Source organism: Anomalospiza imberbis, chromosome 6 (genome assembly GCF_031753505.1).
Source record: "Anomalospiza imberbis isolate Cuckoo-Finch-1a 21T00152 chromosome 6, ASM3175350v1, whole genome shotgun sequence".
Classification (NCBI taxonomy): Eukaryota; Metazoa; Chordata; class Aves; order Passeriformes; family Viduidae; genus Anomalospiza; species Anomalospiza imberbis.
The window spans coordinates 62392158-62410234 of record NC_089686.1 but is presented as its reverse complement, the minus strand read 5'-3'; the positions used below and the strand labels follow the sequence as shown (position 1 = coordinate 62410234).

Genomic DNA, 18077 nt, shown 5'->3' with positions numbered 1-18077 from the left:
ATTAACCAATGCCTTATGTGTCTAAATAGTGGTCTCATTGCTGAATCGAAGGCAACTGTATAATAAAAGCATACGAGTTCTTTGACACATAATCTTTGCTCAGCATGAGGAGGACCTAGAATGAACATCATATACCCCCCATATACCAGCGGGTCGTGACAGCTTCCAAAGCAGCCCTTCTGCAGCATGTGAGATTTCATTAAGCTCTCAAACAGCTATTTCCTATTTCATGATCCTCCGGACACCAATATCAGCAGCATCGAGTGGTCCTGGAACAAGCTTTTCCAGGAAAACAGGATTAATTTCATTAGCCATCCTCATTTGAGCTTCAGGGAGGCATGTGGAAAATCCATGTCACTAAGAAGGCTACAGAGCTGCTGCCATGGTTTAGAGAACTTGTTCCTTACAGATATTTATTTTCCAACCTACTGTACTGCTGGTGAAGTTTTCCAGCCTTACAAAGCCTAGGTATCAATCATCTCCTCCTCAAATCTGCTTTTCAGGATACACACTCTGCTCTTGGGATTCAGAAAGAGCCACCTGCATCTTGATGTCTGAGAATGCTATGTACTTATATATATGTACATGTACACATACACAGTTATATGCATATATATATAATGCAAAACATCATCCTGTTGCCACCCCTAAATAGAAGATATTCTGATAGCTCACAATTATTTCCTTAAAAAAACACAAATTATATCATTTGTATTTATAATCACAAACATCTTGCTTCACAGCAGAATTACAAGCCACATTTTTCATGATATGACACACGTGAAGGATGAGCCATATGTCTGCAAAACAAGGCATGTAAGTTGCTATGTAGAAGCAGAATCTTAGATTTTAAATACAATTCACAGGAACTCCTGTGTACTTAATTATTCCTAGCCTTTCCTACTTGGAAGCAAAATACACTGGGGTCAGATTCAGTCACAGCTCAAGATAACTCAGATTAGTTCACTGTGGTTACATTAGTGTGGATACTTTTTGAAATCTCAAGACAAAAGCTTGTAGTACAGATTATTTCAAGCGATAAACCCCACTGTACTGCTCTGTGGCATATAGGAACAGAGCTCTTTCTCTGCTGCAGCCACCCACCCTCCAGCAACTTCTCCCTTGCTAGAGAGATCCATGCAATTTTCCCCATTCAGGTGAAAGTTTATCCCTCTTGGCAAGCCATAAAGCCTTCCTCCTCTGCGGCAGTGAGGGTAGTTTGAAACAAGAGGATCCTTTATTTTCCTTTGTTTCAGTGATAATATATTCCTTTGGCACAAGAGGAAGGCAGTTTCCCTGTAGCCCCACTAGCACACAGCTTGTCCCATTGGCTGCACTCAGAGACATAAGGAGATTTCTTCCCTCTTGATGCAGCACCAGCTAAAGACAACGTCTGCACTATTAGCAAATTTCTCTTTTCCACACATCCTCTTTTACGGTTAAGTCTTCCCTGGGGTCTTACCAAGGACCATTCTGGAGTTACCAGTTTTTTGATAAAAAGGATTAAAAATTGCATTTATAGAGACAACAGATATTCATATAAACACAGACTCACAGATATCTTTGGATGTCATAGAAAGATATCTTTCTATGACAGACTTCCAGATATCTTTGGATGTCATTGAAAATGGAATTCCTTCCTTTCTTGACCTGCCTCTAAACTTGAAAATAGCTTCCAGAAATAAGGAAGTTTTTGGTTATTTTACAAACTTTTAAGATACTACCACCAAAGTAAAATGAACAAAGATTCTACTTCAGAAAATGTAAGATCATATTTTTATGTGTGGCCCACAGAGCCTTGAATTTGTGTTAGCCTTTAGAAAGGATTTATCACTCATGCTGATGGAACAGCCTCAGAGCCTGGATGCACAGAAATCTCAATGCCCATTGCAAATGTACCTCCTATTAAAATTAGTTTCACTTGTGAATTCTTGTTCTGAAACAAGTTAATTGCACACAAACTGGGAAAACTTGCAGCTCAGGATAAAACTGAGTCTCAAGCACCAAAGGGGTTAAATTGCATCGAGAGTGCCAGTGATCCAGTTTAGCAATCAGCCAGAAGCAAAGAAATGAGGCTTTAATCCTGGTCTCAACCTGTTGTCCTTCAGTGGACAGACCAGTGCCAGAACAGGCAGGAGCGTCTGTAAGAAAACAGTGACAGCCTCAGAGCTGTCACACAGGTGAGGTCAGCCCTGGCCTCGGGGACAAGACTGTCCCCTCTCCAGCTCTTTCCAAGGGAGGGGAGAACCACTCCTCCTCAACAGCCCACCTCCTCAAAGTTGCCCCTCCTTTCTCTCAAGATAGAAGGACACCAAAAGCGAGAACCACTGAGGTACTTCTGTTGTATTCCATACAATAATGTAGGGGGGATGCCACTTGATGGTAGAAAAAGTTGTTATCATATTAAGCCTCAGTGCAAGCAACTAGCCATCCATCAGGATGGTACAGCTTCACAGCAGATTAAAGCATACTAGTTGCTTTGCTGTTTAAGCCTCACGTTTATAATAGCCTTATCACAGGCTGAATTCCCAGGAGTGTCAACTCTTCCACCTGGAAAGAGAAGATTAGTATTTTGCAGGTGGTTTTCATGCTCGCTTCTAACAGGATATAGCTTTAAAAATAAAAGGCACCTTTCTGTGTGTGATTCCAAAGTGCTTTCTTTAAAAGGGAAGGAGATTGATTTTGATTTTCACCTTCTACTTGCTTTGAAAGCTGAGATGAACAAATAACTGGGAAACCTCAAGTAAACCTAAAGCAATCCCCCAAATTCCATATGCATGTACATGTTTATACACATAGATGTGCGTGCATGATACTGTATTAACAAACATTCCATAAGAATAATTTACTATTCCTTACATTGAGTAGAATATACAAGACTTCAATACAATACTTCCAGGCTTCAAAACAATACTTCAAGGCTTCAATACTCTTGCAGATTAGACAGCAATTTGTTTGAAATCAAGTCCACAAGAGTACAGAAGGCCTTGCAGATGCTGCATGAACCGTGTTGCAGTCCTGAGCAGGGGTCCAAGTGGACATTCAGATACTGCACACTTCTCCCTGACTACCAGTTACACTCTCCATGTTCCTTTCCCCATTAATGGATTCTCTGACAAGGTCCCAGCCACAGCTCTTGGATACGTGAAAGCACAAGTGGGAGACGTCAGAAAGTCTGAGCTCAGTTTGTAGGGGCTTATCCATCTGGCAGACAGCCTCACCCTAATGGCAAATCGTCTCACATTTGGCCAGCAACCTCGGGGGCAAGATGCCAAAGCACAGAGGATATTTCCCCAGCAGCAGATAGGCTGATGGCTGCTCATAGCCTTTCCATTGCCAGCTCCTCAGTTGTTTCACGTCTTACAAGAAGAGCTCCCACAGCTGCCTTGCCCTCCTAGAAGCTAGATGGCTGACTGACACTCCATTATGTTGCAGGAGAACTGATTACAGTTTCCTGTCACAGAGGCTTTTGTCACTGAAAAGTGGAATGTGCTTATGTGTCCTCCTTTCTTTTTATCTTCAAATTTCAAGGCAAAGTTGTACTGCCTGGTCAGCCCTACAAATCCTTTTTTTTTTTTTCAATCTACGTTTCTTCATCTTGCACAAACAGCACTTTGAATACTGTTGTTGAATTGTTGCTTAAATAAAGGAGTTACGGACCAGAGTTCCAGTTCCCCACAAACATACAAAACATTATTGCAACATGTAAGCGAAGGAATTTCCACTCTCATTTATTTTTACACATGAACTTCATTTCTTTAAGGTTGCAAGTCAGAGTTTAGAGGGCTGAAACTAACATCAAACCACTCTTTTCCCTTGACACTGAAATGATATGTTATCTGTAATGCATCAAACATGTCACAACATGAAATTGTACACTACTACAGGGCTGCCATACATTAGCCATTAAGAGCTGAAGTTTCTACCAGCATGAATATGTGCACTGCTATCATCTTTTCTAATGACACTAATTGTCTGAAGGCAGTTGGGCAACTTCACGGGGTAAAATTTCATATTCCTTTGCAGTTTAAAGGCCTAATTAATTATACAAATATCTAAGTCCGTACATACAAAAGAACTGGAACTTCCAATGACTTTTCACAGCAACCACAGAGCATGATCAAGATCTGCTGATGTTACTTGACTAGATTCATCCCAGCTCCCCTGTGCTCAGAGATCCCTGAGTACATGTCTGACGAAGGTCTCTGTGACCTTGTACCGGATGGGACACACAGCTACTGGAAGAGTTTGTATTCTACAAGAAAAGAACTCTGTGGGGCAAATTGAACCTCTCATCAAATACCAGCAACTTCCCACCACCCCCTGTCCAAATTGCTATGACTGTGTGGGTTAAAGTTGTTCTCTATAGGGTTTGGATAAGTTCGTTGTACACAAACATATCCTAAAGAGTAAAGATTGTGATAGTAATTCATTTCCCATTGCCTAATATACTCTCAGAGGACCACAACATGATATAAACACATAAAAATATGCCAAATCTTTTAAAATATTGACTTTCTACAAAAGCATTCTGCCTCTCAGTCTTGGTTATTAACCATTTTTATCACTTCCTGCATTGTTTCATAAAAGGTTATGTCCCAAACTATCTCTCACTTGTCAGATACTCCTATTTATTAAAATAGAAAAGCAGTGAAAATTTCACAGAAAACAGCTGTCTCACTACTCATGTAGGACTGCTTCAGATTACATTAGATTACAAGTTGCAAATAATTGATAAACTGTACCAGCATCACTAAACCAATTCACCAACACTAGTCAAACAAAACTCTCATACATAAGCATGTACTGTTGATAGGTGTAATTACTGTGATAGATTCTGAAAAAAATCATTAATGCGTCAGATATTTACAAATAGCTCCATTCAACAGCAGAGAAGAGTGTTTGACTTGGATTCCAGGTTCCAGAGCAAGAAACAAATAACCAAGTGCTGGTTTCAGTTCAAATATAGCAACATCATTACATTCCACTACCTCAGTACATTTAAAATTATCCTAGGGATTATAGATAGTATTCCCAGAATAATTCAAATTTCCATACAAATTTGCATTCAAGGATTTTGAGCATGACAGACCTCGACAACAGTTACCACACTGTACTCAGTTTTACATATTGTTTACTAATCTTTCTATTTATGATTGCTATTGCAGGGGTCAGCCAGACCCAGACAATATGAGTGCTGTCCAAGAGCAGGCCAAAAGAAGGCCCCTGCCCAGAAGGTCATACTACCAGCAGATCTGATGTAAGAAAGACAAGAGAGGCCGGAGTTCAGCAATCATCCTGCAAGGGAAAAGCAATTTGCTCAAGACTCAGAGCACACTGTGGATCTTCTCCCTCTGCCTTGGACTTGAGCTATAGGATTACATGTTCTGCGGTGACAGAATGAACTCTGACAGCCTAAATCTGAATAATCCTGGCCCCAAGAATCACTCACGTAATTGAAAACAATTGAGAGTACAGCATCATGGGCTTGTTTTTTTCTTTTTTTCATGAGCTGTTTTGTGGTTAAGCAAAATGTTTGCCCTGCTCCAGCAGTAAAGAGCACACACGAGTTGCTGCCATGACATCTTGTCTAGGCAGCTGAGATGCTTTGGGAAAACACCTGTGATGCAAGTACATGCTGTGCTTGTGAGCTTTGCCAAAGTAAACCTTTAATCCATGTGAACACTGCACTGCTCACTCCTTTCTTCTTTCCCATCTTTTATTACCAGATACCTTTTCTGCAAATTATAGAATTAAAAGTAAAAGCATGTACTTAACCTCAATGCAGCCCTATAGGCAGGGCTTGCTAAAAAAAAAAAAAAAAAAAAAGGAATAAACATCCTGTTATTCTTTTGCTGGTTAGCAAAAATGGAAACAGCTTGAACACAGGCTGGTGGCCATGAGCCAGGACTGTGATATTCTGCAACTGGAAACACTCACTTCTGATGTTCTGAACTTTAATAACTCTCATTATTGCTGTGTGGTGGCAGCTTCTTGGGCAACTGCTGGGCTTTGCAGAGAACATTCCTCCTCCTGTCTGAGGCTGTCATGGGAAAAAAGTGCTTTCAAGTGAAGGCTTCAAAAGAAGACAAAGGACTGTCCTTTCCCTACCATGAAAGACTCTAAGGATGGTAAATTAAAAACAATAAAAATAGAGCATGCTCTGTTTTCAGAGAGTACAGTACCAGCCTGTACAACACTGATACGAGGAGGTGATGATGCCCAATTTTGTCAATCCTTTGGAACTTATCTGCCATAAACCAGCATTTTAAACTCTTCTGCATGCCAAACAAACACTTACATCCAAAGCTAACTGCTATGGGCCCCAGAAAATGGAAGTCAAGAGTTGGCTTGGGTATTTATATTACACTTAAGGTAATGACAAAACCTAGAAACGTACAGAAGGTCTTGAGGTCAGAATCCAGTCATACTAAGCCGGCAGGAAAAGAAGACATTTAAATTTACATATTAGTAAAGGAGCAGTTTCCACATGTAGGGAGCCTAGTATGTGTAGCAGGAAGGGAGATGTAATTCATGGTAATTTTTAACAGATTGAAGCAAAGAAGGAAAAAATTATCAGTGGGGAGGCAAATACTACCTACAGAAAAGTATCAGTATCAGAGATTTTAAGAAGAAATGTGAATGTGAGAGTAAGCATGAAGAAGTGGAGAGTAATAGAGGTTTTCAGTTAGTCTTGAAAACTCCTGGTTTGCCAGGATTTGTGTTGCCTTTGTTCCAAGTAAAAGGTGGACAGGAGCAAATTGATACATATATGTTCTGGGGACATTTCCTCTCTCTTTACCAATACTTTTTGTTATAAGGACAGTTTCACGTAAGGCTCAAGACTGAAAATTTTCATCCTAAAAGAAATTTGGTTCCAGCTTCAAGATTCTCAATTTCTTTTTAAATAGTAAAACATTAATATAAATTTAATTGGCACCTTTTATTTGTGAAGAGTGCTCTACCAAAGAAAAAATAGATGTAAGGGCTTCTGAAATAAATAAATAAACAAACACTTTTTCATTTGTTTGTAAAGGGGATCCATACAATTCTGTCATGGTTGTGCCCATTGCATTTTATTGCATTTTAGTGGTGATGTAGGTCTAGAGGCTTTTGCTCTGGCCACCTCAGTCTGCTCATCTATTGCACCATATTACTTGCTAATGTAGACACAGCAAATTTTATGTAAACCTCAGACTTTTAGAATAAATTAACATATAGATATGAAAAATGATCAAATCATCCCAACCATTAGTCTAAACCGGAGTCTGCAACTTCTTTATCAAACAGTGAGTGTCTCAAAAGATATGCTGCTATTTGCATTTTCGTTACCACAGGACCTAATTCAAAGCTCATTAAATCACTAAAGGAATTAATTCATGGGTCTGCAGTGTCCTTCCTTTCATCTCATAATTATTTGTATGCTTGGGTAGGAAGGACCTAACCAACACAATTTTTTTTTTTTTTGTTTAGGAGAAAATAATCAAGTTTTTATGTTTGTGAACAAATGAATTTCTGCTCTGATGCCAGTTTTGTGTCTTTCAAATGATACAAGAATTCACCAAAAAAGCAATTTTTTGATCCACATACACCCATAGCTGTAAAGCTCTGATCACCCTCAATGCCTGATACAAGTTGGAAAACAATTATCGTGGTACACATGACAAAGTCCTACATTTGTCATTCCACTAAAAATGCCTTGTGTATGTACATGACCTTATGAAAAAGTAACAGAAGATAATTTACCAAAGGAAAATGAAATGGATTTTTATTTTAGTTATTATTCACAAACTTTGCATCGCTATATCAGAAAACTCGGCCTGTAAAGCCATTTCAGTATGAAGGAGCAAGTGGAGTTTTATGCCTGAGGAATGGTTGTAATTATGAACAAGGACAAATTTTCAATTTTATAAGCAAATTTATAAGTGGTATTATCCTTCTTCTGTTATGCAACTGTATTTTTTTTAATGACACAAACAGCCTCAGTCTTGGCAAAACATGATCCCAGATATTTGCATGAATAGTCTAAGACATTACCTTTGATTTCAGTGTAGTTGGTGCTGAAAATTTTACCACCACTGAAAAATTTCTTTATGTATTACATTAAAAATAACTAAATGAAAATGCCGTTTCAAAATAACACAAGACACTTAGCCAGCATGCCTTTCTTTCTGCCATGGAAGATCTTGCAGGGTCATGTTATAGCCACAGCCACAGGCATGTTTCAAAGGCTACCAACATTAATTTGGCAACAACAGCCAACCATCATACCAAAGCTGACTAAAAATCCTTGTATTTCTGCTGTATTGTTTAAAGAAATATAACTGAAGGGTGAAAGAGAGAGATTTTAAATTGGAGCCACATATCTGGAGCTATTGCCAAATAACTTTCAGGCAGCCCCTCCCCTGGGGGCACAGGACGTTTATCATTACCCTTGCAAAAAAAGCCTGAGCGTGCAAAATGCCAACAAAAACCTAAACAAAGGAAGAATGAAAAATGAAAAATTAGCATTAAATGCAGCAGGTTTAAGTTGTGGAAATGTATATAATTTGTTCTGATTATGATGATGATAAAATGTGTGTTTAAGAGGCTGCTCTTGCAAATAATAACAACAATGAACGAACGAAGCACCAAGCATAAGTGCCAAAGAAAGAAAAGAGCGATATTCAACAGAGGCAAATGGTTCAGGAGAAAGAACCCTGCTCAAAAGATGAGATGTAATGGCTTCAACTGCATACGGGCAAACAAAGTCTTTCTGCCTAACTTTTCAGGTATACCCTTCTGTGAAAAGTTTAAACAAATCACAAAGACAGATGCAGGTTTAGTTTCACAAAGGAGAGCATTCCCTCTGAGACTGAGATGGCCCCCCATGCTGCTAGAAATGTTTTCTTTGCTCCTCCTTCATGCTGTGGATGTAAAAATTAGCATCCAGCTCAGTGTTATCTTAAGTGGGGAGCACTCCCTTTTGGTGAGGCATAGTCAGGAGAAAAAGGGTGCAAGAATATGTATGACTCCATGGTGCTTAAGTACAGTAATTTCATGCAGAATATATGAGGTCCAAGTGAAACACTGGTTAAAATGGTATTAAAAATAGACGTGGGCATGTGTTAAAACACTTAGCTGAATTTGCAATTATACATAGCATTTGGAGGAAGTTTAGCAAAATTCCAAAAGCAACACTGATGTTTTTAATTAAAAAAACCACCAAAAGCTAATAGTTCAAATGAATTCTAGAAACAGCCCAGAGAGGTTAATAAAAAATATCTCCTCTTGATGTCCTGTTCAAGACATTTCCTGATTACAGAGTTTTTCTCATAAATGGTTAAAATTGCCTGAAGCAATATACCACTGTCTACCAAAACTTAGGTTTTTTAGTGATTGTACACATACACACACACATTTAACACCAGACTTTGGAGGTGAGATCACAAGTGCATGGTACAGTAGTTTATATCCACCACTCAAGCACTGTGTGGCTGACACATCTGAAGGACAGGAAGCCATCCAGAGGGACCTGGACAAACTTCAGAAGTGGTGCCATGAGAATCTTAACAAATGCACCAAAAAAAATCAAAAGCTAGTACATATCCAAAGCTGAGTATCTGAGCCATTTTCACCCCACTATGAGGACAGATAAAGATATTTTGCAGATATTGGCTTGTACAAATGAACAACATCTAAACCAGAGATTGAGCTGCTTGTATCAAATTTAAATTATCGTGTCCTTCATTGCTGTGTAGACAAGAAAGCGTGTGAACAAAAAAAAAGCCTTAGAAAGAAGATGTAGTATAGACGGGGAAAAATGCCAAAGTTCAGATTAACAATATTATAGTAGGCAATCCTCTTGCATACCCCACCTGAGGAAGCATTTGTGACTTCAAAACCATGTTTCTTTTGAGCAACATATGTGTGGAAGGAGGTATTGGTTCCACTTTAGGACTGCATTTTCAGAGAAACACAAGGTGACGAAGCTCAGACACATGCTCTGCCCTCACTTCACACTGAGAGCTTTCTGATATAAAGCATGGGGAGAGCTCTGGTCCTCTCTCAAAAGTATTTATAAACAAGGGCTACAGCAGCTCCTTCAAGATCATGGCTGCTACTGCTGTGCTTTTAGTGCCTGCACAGTCTCAATCTGCCAACTTCATGTTCATTTAAAAAGACCTGGCAGCCATCAAGATTTGAATCATACCAGTCCAGAATAAATTAAAACCTGGATGGTTTAAAAAAAAAACCAAACAAACCCTAGACAACAAAAAACAACCAACCAAAAAGAACCAAACCAAAACCAACTAAAAAACTCCACCCTGAAATTTCATATTCTTTCAAGTGGATCTTTCTTTCCCCCAAACTGGAGCTGTTTTAAAATCCTATTTCCTTAGGATTTTAAAGGAGAACAGAGCAAACTCTCTCCTTCATACCAACAAGTTAAAGTTGCTTTCTCTTTATTTGCCCAGGCCACTAAATCATTCCTATGTTCCTTATGGTTCAAAAATTTCAGCTTGCAGAAGAAACTGTTATATCTGGGTTACATCAAGTAATGTTCACTCTGGTTCACAGACAGCAATTTCCTTGCCAAGTTTTATACTATTAATCCCTTGGTAAGCAGAAGGGAAAAATATCTGGTTCTAAACTCCTCATAAAGCAAAGAAGGGAAATCCACCCTTGTGGGAGCAAGGAGGGGGGAATAAAAATCTAATCTGTGGAATTTTAACCATATTTTCGAACAGTGCTGTTACAAGTAAAAGAATAAGAAAGTAAATTTCAGTTCCTAATAAATACAATTAATTAAAATATTTACAACAAGATGGATGTTTTTAACTTAACTGCTAGGTCATTTTTAATAAGAAGACACTAAGGTAGCTCCAGACTCACTCATGTCTCTTAAAACATTAATTTTTTCCAGATATGATAGCTATTACCTTTCCCCTATATATTGTAAAATTTATTAACTATACTTCTCTGGCTTAATCAGCATAAACCTGGCATAGATGTATGTGGAAACAATTTGCCTTAGGTGAAGACATTCCAATACAGGTATAGAAAATTGTGGAAAAGTGCTTAACTTGCACCCTTGCACTTTATGACAGGAGGTAACTCTTGCCATGTCAGCCCCCTCGCTGCTGATCTCTGGATGCAGTATCCTCACAGGCAGTCGCAAAGGATACTTTCTGCATTTCCCTCCCTGGCTTACTCAAAATGAGATTAATGTGTGGAGCTTATATATTATATTTTACATTCTTTATATGCTGCTTAAATCCTTCTGAAAATGTTTGTAAGAGTAACCCACAGGGCAAACATGTTCTCAATAGTGACTTAATGAGCATTTTTACTTACAATTAGGAAACAGCGAACACTTCAATAAAATGATGTTTCATTGTTGCTTACTGCCATGCTGGTGGGCGTAATTGCTGCAGTGGCAAACTGCACCCACCATCCCAGCGTGCTGGTGAGTGCAAGTACAGCAAAGAACAGCCCAAGCAAAAACCCGTTCCACTTGGCACTCACTAGCAGGGCAGGCTGGATGCTTGAGCTGCACCCAAGCCAAAGACAAACCACCTATTCAGCTGCCTGGCTAGGTAGCTCCAGTGGGCTGTGAAAATTCAGGTTTACATACTGGAATATAGCACTCTAATGTATAGGATTTCAAGAAGAGTTCATTTTTCCTGGCATTTACTTTTCTTCCATGTTTTTTAACTTCCTCAAGAAATCTCTCAAATATCCTTTGGTGTGAGCAATCGGTCTACCAAAGAATCAGCAAGAAAACATCTTTGCAAGAAATTACATGCCTGAATATTTTGGACAATCCCTGCAGGGTTTTCTTGTGTGGTACTTAGTAACAACAGTTAGACCAGCTATATTGAAAAAAATGTCCAGGTGCACAGGATTGCATTTCACGCATGTTCCCATTGTTATGATGCCCCTCCAAGCCCCTTGAACAGAGGCTCCAGGGCTGGGGGCAATGCTCCACCGTGCCCTAACCCAGCTCCCAAGTGGCCAAATGACCACAAGTCCTACCTGGGGGAAAGGCACAGGAAGGCCAAGGGGTATTTAAGGCCGAACATGAGGCAAAGCATTTTTCTTGACCCTACCTTCATCTTGAAGTTTCTATCTGAATACCACTACATGTGTGCTTTTCTGTATCTTTTCTGTCTTTCCCTCTTGTCATCGCATATGTCACAGCATAAGTCACAGTTGAGACAGCCACAATACACAAAGTATCACTGTACAATATCAGAAAGCTTCAACCCACACAGAGAACACCTTACCTCTTGAGAAGGCTTCAGGCATCTGCCCATGCAGAGTAATGCCATACCTCTTCAGAAGGCCTCAGGTATCTGTCCATGCAGAGTAACAGCATGTCATATCAGGAGGCTGCAAGCACCTGCCCACACAGAGTAACACCAGGACACTTCAGGAAGCTGCAAACTCTGTCCCTCTTGTCCTTCAGCCCACCCTTTTCTCCCCTCCTGCTGATGCACGGCACCTGTGTGCCTCTGCTCCCCTGTGGCTGCTCAGCACACCTGGGCACTCCATGGCTCCTCACCTTCAATTGCATTCACCTGTCCTGCACAGCTGCAGCCCATTAGGGATGAGCCTGGGCCCCAGCCCCACTCCCAAACACCACAAACTGTGCCTACACCCTCTTTCTTTTTCTTCCAATTCCCTCTTCTTGCAATGCTTGGAGTCATATAACACTGAATGAGTTTAATCTTTGCTTAGTCAAATAGGCCAAGTTAATGCTCTGAGAAGTGTTTTATGTTGACTGGATGTTTTACTACATCTTTTACCAAAGCTTCCTGACTCTTAAAGTTCACCCATGAAGTTGTTTTGACCTCTTGAGAATATCTGGTTGGTGTTTCTCCCACTTGTCCTACCCAGAGTTACAAGAAATATTGTAACCCCTTTCAGAAGTCTCCTTGAGTGAGTTGATTGAGGCCTTACAATGGATATTAGTATTTGTTCATTTCAGTACCATCCGTTTAACAGCAACCCCACCCTTTTCTTTCCAGTCTCTATCTTCCACATGCTAAGCCCTGGCCTGGCATATCCAAAAAATAGCTTCTTATGTTACAAAATTTGAAGCCATATAAAATCTAACTTTCTCAGGAGTTTAAAAATGCCCATCTGATGAATTGTGGTCTTAAAACAGTTGTTGATTTACCAAAAAAGAAAACCCAAACAAAACAAAGCAAAGCAAAACAAAACCCAACAACAACAACAAAAGCTCCAAACAAATTCCAAAACTATTAAATACAAAGAATACTTGCACTCTTGAGAGAACAGAGCACTTTGCTTCATCTTCTCCTCTAAAAGAAAACAGATGCTTCTCCCAGGCTTAGTTCATGTGACAGCTGTAAAGAGGGGCTGTTCTACCACCTTTTGAACAAATAACAATTGAAGTTTACTACTAAAAGGAAATTTAAATCTGTACATAAGGAAAATAAAATAATCAAATAATCTCTTTAATAATTCTTGCCTATGAAGTCTGATCTTCAACCCTTCCTTAAGCCCTTGTAACAAGCAGAAACCCAAATCTCCCCTGCCACAAAAAGACATCAATAAATCTCCATCAAGCTAATTGGCATCTGCTTATCTACTACAGCAGGAGAATCCAAGTCCCAGCGTGCAGAAGGGGACTATTTCCAGCTCCCATCCACAGGACTCAGGCAGATTGAGAATAGGAACACAAGTAGCTGGAGTACTGAAAAAGTGATCTGCTTCTAAACCTAAGGAAAATACTCATTTCTACATCAACACACACACTCAAAGGTTCCATGTAATTGAAAAACCAGGTTATATGATCCCCACACTAAGATCACCCAGCTCTCTGTCAGTATTTTTTCCTGTTTCTTTTCATTTTTTGTTTTCCAGATGAGGAGTGGGGTGATGGGAGCTAAAAAAAAAAAAAAAAACAACAAAAAAACACCAAAATAAATCATTCTCATTCTGTAGTCTCCTCCAACTAAGTTAACATTAACTTCATTTTTCTAAGTTCCCACTGCTCCTGATTTACTGTTTTTCTTTCTACTTGATTTATTTTCCAGATGGAGAACTCCAGAAGGCAGACAATTTTTCAGCATGGTGTCTTATTTCCTGCTGGGTTATTTTGTCTGTCCAAGGAGCTCTTAGAGAAGAGAACAGAAAAATGGATTTATGTTACTATACCTGATAAAGACACATATAGCCACACATTAACATTTCTTTCAAAAGCTTTCACAGGCAACAATATGCTTTACAACTACATTAATAACAGGCATTGCCTGCAGCAAAGTATAACAAAGTACCACTGCCTTCTCCTTCTGTCCTCCACTCCCTCACCCCCCATATTTTGCAACCTGCCAGGCAGAGCATCTTACACACACATACAGACACTTCACACCTTTATGTATTTATGATGACTCTGACAACGCCATCTGTAATACCAGTTTTAAAGCAGCAGCAATGATGTAAAATAAGCCCAGTGAAAGGTAGAGAAAATAGTTTCATAAAGTGTAGGTCATATCCATTCATTTTTTAGCAAAATTGCTCTAACCTTCCAAAATTAAAAAACAAAACCACATAGATCAAGACCCACTAATGTCTAAATTCTTTAAGCACCTGTTCAGCCTATTTTTCACCATACCCTACACCTTGTATTTATTGTACCTCTCAGATATCTGCTCTTATCTTGATCCACCTTCTTTTTTGCCTTACAAATGGCTTCACACAGCGTGTATAAATACACAGAGTATTTATATTCACAAAAATGCATGCTCTCACGTGGAAATACTTTAGCCCAGAGAGGTTGTGGATGCCCTGTCCCTGGAAGTGTCCGAGGCCAGGCTGGCTGGGGCCGTGAGAAGCCTCCTGTAATGGGAGGTGTTCCTGCCCACGGCAGGTGATCTTTGAGGTCCCTTCCAACCCAAACCATGCTATGATTCTAAGATTGCACTTGAATATGACTGTACAGTTATAGCCAGGAGTGAAGCCTTTCTTCTGTGAGAAATAGCACTACTCCTCTTTCCCAGAGCATTTACAACTTTTACAAAGGCAAAGAAAAGAGGAGGGACAAGCAGGAGATACAGTGAAGGAGTAGGAGAATAAAGACAATGTTGTAAGATGCAGAACCTTCTTAATTTGCCCCATGGACTTCCATCAGGGTTTGATTTTCTTCATTAATATGAGATTTAGTACCAAGAGTTTTCATCCACTGAAAAATTAAACATACCACATTAGTCTATGAAAAATACCAAGAATTAATATATAGCAGATGTGATATATTAAGTTGAGCATGAGAAAAGTATACATTTGTGTGAAAGTATTTCAGCAAAATCTTCAAAGCATGGTGATACCACTATCAACTTGCTCTTGTGGGTAACGCCACTGGCTTTTTAGCTATTCATTCAGAAAAAAGGGAGAGAAATTCTCAGTTTATAAGTTACTTATATACAGAAGACCATGTAATTAATTAAAAGACCGTTGTTTATGAATCAAAGGAAGGTATTGGGACAGGTGTGGCACTGAGTAGAATTACACACTAGTCCATGCAATTACAAAGCAATTGTTTCCCAAATGTTTCCTACTGATTTACACAGGACTTTAGTTAAAACAGAATTTGAACTACAACTATGAGGAATTTATGAGATTGGGTGACATTTCTTGTGAAGAGGTTTATGAGATTAGGCAGCAGTAACTAATTTTTGAGTTATCTTGAGGATAACATGTTCCCCATTTTTTCAAATTGCGATGCCATAGGAAATGAATATATGCAAGTTTTTATTTCCTCTGAACATTATCTAAGGTTGTCTTTAGAAATAACTTTTTTTTCATTTCACATCATCACATGGTAAATCTAGACAGCTGATTCCCTGTAAGGAAAGCAATATATTGACACATTCTGATTTCTGTCCATAGAGTGCATGAAGAGGTAGGAGCATCACCTGCCTTCTTCCAGGAAACTTTATACAGAACAGCAACAAGCACATAAAATCTTTCACTAAGCATCAAAAGCGTGTTTTACTTTACATTATCTTAGGATTTACTTTAATATTTAAATATTAATTACGATTATATAATAATTAATAATAATAATTTAATATTAGGACAGCTCTGTTCACTCTATTCTTGGAAAAAATCCAAGCCCCATCTTTTTCAGCTTTCTTTGTGCAGAACTGTCCTACTGAGATAGTTGCCACACCTGTATAAGCAAGATTAGGGAGTTAAAAACATGGAAGGCAAGAATTATATTGGACTTCTGGCATGGAAATAAGTATAATTATACTAAGTCTTATATAATACAAATATAGTATAATTTTATATATTAGAATATATACCATAATTTAATATAGAATAATAGATAATACCATATAAATAAAAATATAATATAAAAAAAAAATCTAATATACATCAGTAAAATTATACTATGTGTCAAGTAGATTATGAACCTTTAAAAAATAACAAAGAGGTATTTTCTTAATGCTGATTCATTCTCCTTAATAATGTGGGAAGTTGCTGAATTTGCCATTCAAGTTATGCCTACCTTGCATAATTCTACCTTGAATTATTCCAAAAAACAGAGGAACCAATATCAAAGCTCGATATGGTTTTGAGTTCAGTATTTTCTATTTAGCTACTATTCTGACTCCATCTAAACCCACACAAAGCCCAGAAATAATAGCCACTAGAACATAAACAACTAAATTGTGTTGGTATAGGAATTTTACCCCAATTATAAAGGTGTTTACTCAATAAATTATGTACAGTCCTTATGTCTTTTTTTCTAAATTAGTCAACTCCTAAGAAAGTAAAGTGCAAGAGTGGTACTCTTCCTATGATTTTTACTACTACTCATTTGTAAGCAAGATGTTTAATTACAGTGCCTATGTCTTCATCAATATAAAAGCAGATCAAACCCTGTGCTACAAATTTCAGTCACAGTTCCAAAGTGAAAAAACTGACTCCTTCCAAACCACTTGTTTTCAAAACAAGTGTTTTCAAGTCCAAGCCTTATATACAGTCATGTTCCAAATCCTATATTATTATTTCCAGTCTATTTCTATCTCATTTCTTCTCCAGACTTGTCAGTTCTCAGCTGTTTCTGTGTCATGGAGCTGTGCCTAGTCATCATGTCTTAGGAAGAAAATTGGTAAAGAACTATGCATATTACAAAATGAATTTACAAATATTTAATGTACACGCCAGTAGTCAGAAGAAGTAGTCCATTGAGGGCTCCTTTGTGTTAGCATAATTCAATTAGTAGGTTAGATAACGCTCTGAAAACAAAGTGTCCTACAACTTGTCCTAGTTATAAATCCAAGATTACATTAGCCTGTAAAGAGCATATAGGTCAGAACTACAAATGCCTGTCAAATTACACTGATGGAGCTGAGGAAAGGCACAGGGACAGCAACTCGAGTATTCCTGCATTTGTGAGGGGGATCCCAAAGGGTTTCCCCATGCAGCAACCTTGGCTACCTCTCAAAAAGCTGATTAGCCATGTCATTTCCAACAGCTCCAGTTCAGCATCTGATCTCGTTTATTTTTCCTTCCTATGGAAAAAGAAAATGAAAACTTGAATTACTAACCAGAAGCTGTGCAGCCAGCTGGCAGGAGCTAGGCATCCCATCAGAGGTCCCGTTTCCAAGTCTTCACCCGCAGACAAAGCCTGCTCAAAAATTAAATCTAAAAAAAGACTGCAGCCTTTCAGTTTTCCCTTCTCTCTTCTAACCAGAAAGCAAAAGTTAATGTCCCACAGATGTTACAGGGCAAAACAACACCAAAGATAAAACAACAAATATGCTAATTCAAAAGCACCCAACAAAAAGCCAAAGCAGAAAATCCCCTAGCCAAAAAAACCCCAGACTTTAATGCAAACAGGGGAAACTCCATACAGTAGTAAAAATATTATCCAAAAATTCAGTAAGCTACTACTCTGCACTGGGTGTGTTATGTACAAGGAGAAGCAAGAAGATCAGTTGCAAAAGCCAGAATGCTGAAAAACAATTCTTTTCATCTTCATGCCAAAAATGTTGACTATCAACAGCAAGTGACTGTTGCCCTGTCACAGATTTAAAAGGAATCTAAAATAGAAGCAA

The 18077-nt window shown here is 38.7% G+C and overlaps 1 long non-coding RNA gene across 1 annotated transcript; it reads right to left on the bottom strand.

Moving 5' to 3' along the window:
- Positions 1-13279: 13279 nt before the first annotated feature.
- On the bottom strand, positions 13280-17833 carry LOC137476470 (uncharacterized). Its single transcript, XR_011000390.1, has 4 exons — positions 17568-17833; positions 15112-15193; positions 14033-14128; positions 13280-13897 (listed from the first exon to the last, which is right to left on the bottom strand). It is a non-coding gene; the product is annotated as an uncharacterized lncRNA (long non-coding RNA).
- Positions 17834-18077: the final 244 nt, after the last annotated feature.